This window comes from Prosopis cineraria, unplaced genomic scaffold (assembly GCF_029017545.1).
Source record: "Prosopis cineraria cultivar Desert tree isolate PC_DT_omini unplaced genomic scaffold, ASM2901754v1 PC862, whole genome shotgun sequence".
Taxonomy (NCBI): domain Eukaryota; kingdom Viridiplantae; phylum Streptophyta; class Magnoliopsida; order Fabales; family Fabaceae; genus Prosopis; species Prosopis cineraria.
The window spans coordinates 1-7,505 of record NW_026556187.1 but is presented as its reverse complement, the minus strand read 5'-3'; the positions used below and the strand labels follow the sequence as shown (position 1 = coordinate 7,505).

At 34.5% G+C, this 7,505-nt stretch overlaps 1 pseudogene; it reads left to right on the top strand.

The window, feature by feature from the left end:
• Window positions 1–3,608: 3,608 nt before the first annotated feature.
• LOC129298616 (mitochondrial carrier protein CoAc1-like) lies at window positions 3,609–6,496 on the top strand (annotated as a pseudogene).
• Window positions 6,497–7,505: the final 1,009 nt, after the last annotated feature.

Sequence of the window (7,505 nt, the reverse complement as noted above, 5' to 3'; positions counted from 1 at the left end):
ATCATAGTGTCTGTTGAGGCTTGAGAGTGATAAGGGCATAGTTCTTTATGATGATTGTACTACCCACAGTTGAAGCAGATGAAGCCGAGACCCTCATATTCCACATTGAAAATTTTGTTCACAATAATAACGCGAGGGATAAGGCCTTTCTAGAGGTGAAGCTCAACATATACTTAGGCAAAATGGCCATGTTCAGTATTAGAATCAAGGATGGCCTTCTTAGAAAGAGTATTCAGATCAATGTGTAAGGTTCGGTTGAGATGATTTCCAAGCCTCCAAATAAAATGTTTGTTGTAATACATCATTGGAATCTTTGAAATGCGATCCCAGACGGCCATTCTACCTAGAGTGTTGATCATGGGGTCAAAATATAGGGTCCAACGTTGAACCACTAAGCAATATTTTTAAACAATCCAAGGGCCTTCAAAAAGAGCAATTTTATAGTGTTGCTGATAGAGATTTTTATCGGTGAATCTTACTACAAAGTAGTTATTGGGTAGATTGACTACATGCAAGTCTTGCATTCCCCAAAAATGCGTGAGCCACGATTTCATGCTATTAAGGGTCATTCTCTTACCGAGCATAGTCACGACGAGGCCAAAGTTCTATGGCTGACATCAGGTGCTGTTTTCTTCTTGTGTCACTTCGACGACGAGGTAATGGTTCATGAGTTCTTTGAACACTTCAAATGATTCAAGAGGTTTCTAGTCAAAAGCATCTTCTTTTTGTGAGCTCATAGCTCCATTAGCTGCGCCGTTGTAGCCTAGAAGTGAGTCTTTATAAGAGATGATTTTTCTTCCAAAGTCGATTGAAGGCGGTGGAGTTTTAGCCTTTTCAGAAGGAACTAAATCTTGTTCCATTGGAGAATCTGTGTTCCTTGTTGATTTTTTGAAATCCTTTATGTAAGCATATTCCGTCTCCTAAATAACGCTAATATCTACGTTGAGAGGGGGGAAATTTCCCACACAAGAAGTAAAACCAGTGAGCTAGCCAGCAGTACTATTCCTGCCACCCATGATATAACATCTTTTTAATCTAAAATTAATCACGTAGATTAAGATAGAAAGTTAAAATTCATAAATAACCTTAATATTTTTAGGAATGATAATATCTTTTTAAAGTTACCATTTCATTCACGAGATATCTTTACTTTATCCTCTAACTATCCTTTTTTAGAATAAAAAAGGATAAATCTATATATAATTAAAACCAAAACAGTACAAACAGGAAGTTACACTACAAGATGATCCACCTATTAAATAGATGTAGCCAACCTTTCATCATTTATCGCTTTATAACAACAAGGTGGGGGAGGAAGTATTTGTATATATAAAGCAACATAGAAAATTAATATGTTTCTGTATTTATTTTTTTTAACAGTGAAAATTACTACTAGATTAAATTTATATTCTATATTGAGCTTAATTTTTGAACAAAATAATTTCACAAAATTTTATTTGAGATATTAATGAAATTCAAAACATTTTCGTACAGATTGTTTAGTCTGTTATTTACGTTATGGAGAGATATTTCAGTAAAAAAAAATTTGGTGAGTTATAAAAATAAAAATAAGATATTAAAAGTAGGGAGGAAGTATTTGAATATATAAAGCTTATAAATTTAGAAAAATGGTTGTGCATATCTCTAAAATAGAGAAGAGTTCTCTATGATTGATTAGAGAAAAGCATGAGGACTTTAATTAAAAGTACTTTACTACTCTTGTTTTCTGTATTATTTTTTTTATACAATGTATTGTGATTATTTTTTTTAACATAACACGTTTTTTTCCCTTTATTCAAAAGGGGGAAACCTTGATAAATAAAATGGAAGGAAGAAACCAAACAAGCAAAAACAGCAAAAGTATGGAACAAAGCAAAATCTGAATATCCTCGACAAAAATGTGACAGCATTCTTTTTCTTTTTCTGCGGTGTAAAAGAATTGATACGCCTGAAATTGGAAGGCTTATGTAAACGATTAATTTTGGTTTCTTATTGTTTTTAGGGCTTGTTTTGGCCGACAAGAGCGCATTTGTTTGAGTTATTTCTTAAAAAAATATTTAATTATTTAAAATTTATTTTATGAGTTTTTATGATGTTTTTAAAATTTTTTAAAATAATTATAATTCAAAAAAAATATTTTTTAATTATTTTAAGAAGTTATTCTTAAAAATAATTAATATCATAAATGGAAGAGAATATTTTAAAAAAATAAAATACATGAAAATATTATAAAATTTTAAAATAAATAATAACAAATTATTTTTATAAAACAAAATTTAAAAAATATTATAAAATTTAAAATAATTAACTAATAATTATTTTTATTGTGGTAATTAAATATAAAATAATGTTTACTTTTTATAAATTTTTTATAAAATAAATATATTTTAATAAAATTTTTAAATTACGTAAAATAATTTATTTTTTAATCTGGATAAATAGGCCCTAGGCCCTAGGTTTCTTTTAAAATTTAAAAAAATAATGATTTTTTAATAAGTCACATCTTATCCCAATTCTCTATATAAATTATTTTCTCTTTTTTTTATAACATTTGGTGTTTAATTTTCAAATTATTTGTAAGAAAATTAAAAAGAAGTGCACTATTGTAATTTTTTTAAAACATTCTTTTCATATTTTAAATATTTTTTAAATTTAGAGATGAAATTAAAAGTAATTTATTTTAAAATAATTTTTTTATTTTAACCTATCTTACCTTTATTTTTGATAAATTGTTTAAAAGTGATGTTAAAAAAAAAAAGGGAAAGGGAGTATAGCTTTAAATTTAAATTTTGGCGTGTGTAAAACGCAAGGCCGAGGGAATTCCACCGCAAATCGAATTGCAAACAGCCATTCGCTGACTGACTTGCCTGCCACATCAGAATCAGAATCGCTCCTTCCTTCCCCGAAATAATCGAAGCTTCCGTTCACATTCGCATCTCCCCAATTTCCTGCTGGGTTTCTTTTAAGAAAAGGCGTCAGACCCAAAGTTTCTCTAGAGGGAGGAGGACGGGTATCCGTTTCCCGTTTCTATTCTTCCATACCTGTCTGTTCTCCTTTGAACCCATCATCCGTTCTTTGACTTTGAATCTGCCTCTTTTCTACCAACTGTCGTCATGTTTGGATTCACCTATCAGAGCACGCGGATTGCCTGTTGTTCAATTTGTGCGTGCATTGTATAATTTGAAGGGGACTTTCTCATCTGGCCTTTATTGCCGGTTATTTTCTTGACATTTAGACGCTATGAATCATTCTCACTCGGGCGTTGATCGCATCGACATAGATTGAAAGAACTGTGGTTCTGCCCCAAGCCTTGGTATTCTTAACAATCCTGAAAGTGCGACGATCCAACAGATCATTCTATTATTTGTGTAACAGACTCGTCTGAGTTGTTGGAATTGAAGTCTTTTTCTTCCTCGCTGTTGATGTATCTAATCGTTGCTGAAAGGGATCGGCTTGTGAACGTACCCAATTTATCCCTGGGTGTCCTCAGGCCATTGGATTTGCCCATTGAACAAATAGACTTCTCATTCTGCATTTCAATACAAAGGTGGAACAAGGAGTTCTCCGAGCTTCAGGGTGGATAAATAAAGTTGTTAAGCTTACAACACTTATCCATTTTTTCGGAGTTATCAATAATGGATTCATCACAAGAATCTGCGCTATCCGCAAACGTTGCTGGTTTAGTGGATAATGCATCACTTAAGAAGAAAACTTCCAATCTCGATGGCATGCCTGTGTATGTCAAGGAGCTAATTGCCGGGGGGTTTGCCGGTGCACTTTCTAGGACTGCGGTCGCGCCCCTCGAGCGGGTCAAAATACTCTGGCAGGTAAAGCTGAGAATCCTTTTTTACCTCTCTCTTTATATCATTCCTGAATTGAGTTTAATTTAATGTAAAATGATAAAAACATCTTTATTTTACTATTCTGCTGCCATTGTTCCTGGATATGTTTTATCCTTAATATATTATGGAAAGCTGGAAATTCTGATTCGTAACACGTGCAAGATGAAGATAATCTGGAAGTGTTTACATGCTTGCAATATAAGGTGTCTAGAGCTCATTACCTCCTGCGTGGATAGATATTGCTTCTCTATCTTCTTTTCAAAATGCTGAAAATTCTGGTTTCTTAGGCATATCAGGTGTTATACACACACACACGAGACTGTGTGCATTGGCAAACGCATCAGTATGCGTTTTTTTACCCCTTGTAACTTCTTCGCTTATGATATATTAATTGGTGCGAGTGTTTTGCTTTATTCCTTTTCTCCCCTAAATTTCTTTTTTTTTTCTTTTTTACCCGCAGACAAGGACACCAGGATTTCACTCTCTTGGTGTTTATCAATCTCTAAGTAAGTTAACGAAGAATGAAGGTTTGCCAGGATTATACAAGTAAGTTGAACTTCCTGTTCTCTACACCCTTTTCTATGTTTCTTTGGTCCGCAGGTACTCTATTGTTATGGTTTACATATGCTTATTTTGTGGTTTCAGAGGAAATGGAGCAAGTGTTATCCGGATTATTCCTTATGCTGCCTTGCATTTTATGACATATGAGCGGTACAAGTGTTGGATCTTGCAGAATTGTCCAATGTTAGGATCAGGTCCTGTTATTGATCTTTTAGCCGGATCTGCAGCTGGAGCCACTTCTGTTTTATGTACATATCCTTTGGACCTTGCTCGTACAAAACTTGCTTATCAGGTAGGTAACCCCACTAAACATTTTGACCCATTCAAAAATATTTGAGCCACATGTCTCCTTTCTTGCAAATCTATCTTCAATTTTATATTGCGAACCCCGCATTTCTTATATTGTCATTTTTTTCAACTGGGGGAAAAGAGGTGACAGAGGAAGACATTGTGTTAACTTCCAAAGTAGACCAGCAAAGAATTTATCACGGTGTCAGTTGTTTGTATAACACTTAAAGCATGCCTGGGTAGACTTTGGCAAAATTTTTAGCTTGATAAGAAATAGATCAGAAAGAACAAGAATGATATTTATGGTTTAAATACCAATGGCCTTTGATTGATCTCATAAAAGGTGACACAGTCAACTATGAGTAGCAGTGCATTCAATAGCATGTTAAAAGATCCAAGACAATGAAACTGAGAGACTAGCTTGAAGAATGTTGGCTTTAAGATTCATTCGCATTTAGGACAGTTTGTTGGTAGATTGTGTTTCAACTTAAGCCTCTTGAATGGAATATGCCCTGTTCTCTTTAATTCTCTTCTGACCCTCAGGTATTAATATATATATATATATATCATCCATTGATAAAGTGGCTTAGGTGCTTTCTAAAACATTTTCCAATGAACTTGTGATATATTTGGAGGAACTTATAAAAAGACCTAATTATGTGACACTTTTCTTGCAGCAATCCTTTTGGTTTATTTTTTCTTTGTTTTTTTAAGAATGTCCTTGAGTCACTTAAAATAAGAACATTCATCAACTTTAGATTGTTTTAATTCTTGCATCATGCGAACAGTTTTACGTCTACCTCGATATGAGTCAAACCTGTACTCTTTCTTTCATAAATTTATTCTGTTGTGGTATTATATCCATTTCAGTAAGTAGAGGTTGTCTTTTAAGGATAGATTGCTTGCGTCATGCAATCTCATCGTTGTCACAATATTATAGGTGGTAGATGTACGAGGAAGTATCCAAGATGGCATGAAAGATGTTCATTCTCAACCAGCACATCACGGAATTAAATGTGTGCTTACAAGTGCCTACAAGGAAGGGGGAGTTCGTGGACTTTATAGGGTGTAGGTATGTATATCTCAGGATTTAGCCATACAATTTTATTGGTCCATTTCATGTTAAGCATTAGTGGCTATTGATAAAGAACGCTGCTGTCTGTGGAAGGCTTGCTTGTTTTTTTTAGCATGTTGCTGTCATTATTTCTTGCATTTCTCTGCTTTATCTGATTTTTTTATCCCATCCATGCTGGAACTCTTTTTGTTTTTACCCTTTAGGACCAACCATTACTGGAATTCTTCCATACGCTGGTTTGAAGTTCTACATGTATGAGAAATTGAAGATGCATGTGCCTGAGGAACATAGAAAGTCCATTTTGATGCGCCTCACTTGTGGAGCTCTTGCTGGCTTGTTTGGACAGACTTTGACGTACCCTTTAGATGTTGTTAAGAGACAGATGCAGGTGTGTCAACACAACCCTGTATCATCAGTGCAAAACTTAGTCTTTTACTTGGTTATATGTGTATGTATATTTTAGTTGAAAATTTGATGCTAGAGGGCTTATGCTATCGACTGTCTAGGCAGCTTCCATAATATGGAACACCCTTTTCTGTCAACGTGGAACCTTACAAGGCATGTCTATTGAGCTTTCGTAATTTATTTTTGCTTGTTCAGGTTGGCAGCCTGCAGAATTTGGTTCATGGTGATGTCAGATACAGGAATGCGTTTGAGGGACTTAGGATTATTGTTGCTAATCAAGGATGGAGGCATTGTTGTTGCAGGCGTAAGCATAAACTACATTAGGGTAATTCCCACACACCCAAACTTTTGTTAAATATCTTTTCAACATGTTTTAACTAGTTTTAGCTACCAAATAGAATGAACCTCTGCCAAATGCAGTCTCAGCAGGAACTTTCATTTTGATATGGAGTTTTTTTTGTTAATAAATGGGTTAATGTTTTGTCACTCATTCCCCAAAATCTGGAATTGAATTGATATCTAAATTTTTTTTTTTTTTTTTTGGATCGACTGATCTGATCTCTGCTGCGCGGGAGGTATAAAAAGCTTTAGCGTGAAGTGGAATTCATGAAATTGAGTTAAATGAAATGGGTTGTAATTTGTGAATTTGGTTCATGTTGTGGTCCCAAGTCTCAGAGCTGATATTTCCCAAAGATGGCTGGTTCAGTTGGGTGACAAATGCATCTTGTGTTATCGGGCCACACTGGTTTCATTCTTAATGTAACGATTCAGGCATAAAAAAATTAGCCATTTGGGCAATAATACTAGTTCATACTTAATAATAGTGATTTACGATTTGATTGTCTGTCCAAGTCCTTAAAAGCAGAATCCTTGGATTCTCACATTTGTCCCGAGAGCGGTATTCTTTTGTCCGATAAAGAATAATGTCTTGGATTCTCACATTTGTCCCGAGAGGAGTATTCTTTTGTCCGATAAAGAATAATGTCTAGGCAAATATAAGAATCCAAGGTTGAGCTTTCCCTACTCATAGCATCAACCTTCTATGTCTAGTTGGTGGAGAAAAGTAGTTTCATCTTAATATGTCACAAGTAGGATTGCAGCCTAATCCTAGGTTGAATTTGTATTTTCTTGTGTGGTTTCCCCATGGTTGCCTTCATAACGTAGCGTGCTAGATGATGACAGATTGTTCCATCAGCGCAATTAGTTTCACACATATGACATGACGAAGGCTTGGCTTGGCATAGCACCCCAACAGAAGAAATCGTCTTTATCAGTTTCCTCTCATAATTGTTCACTGCTCATTCTGTCACTGACAATTCGTTTTTTGGTTTTAG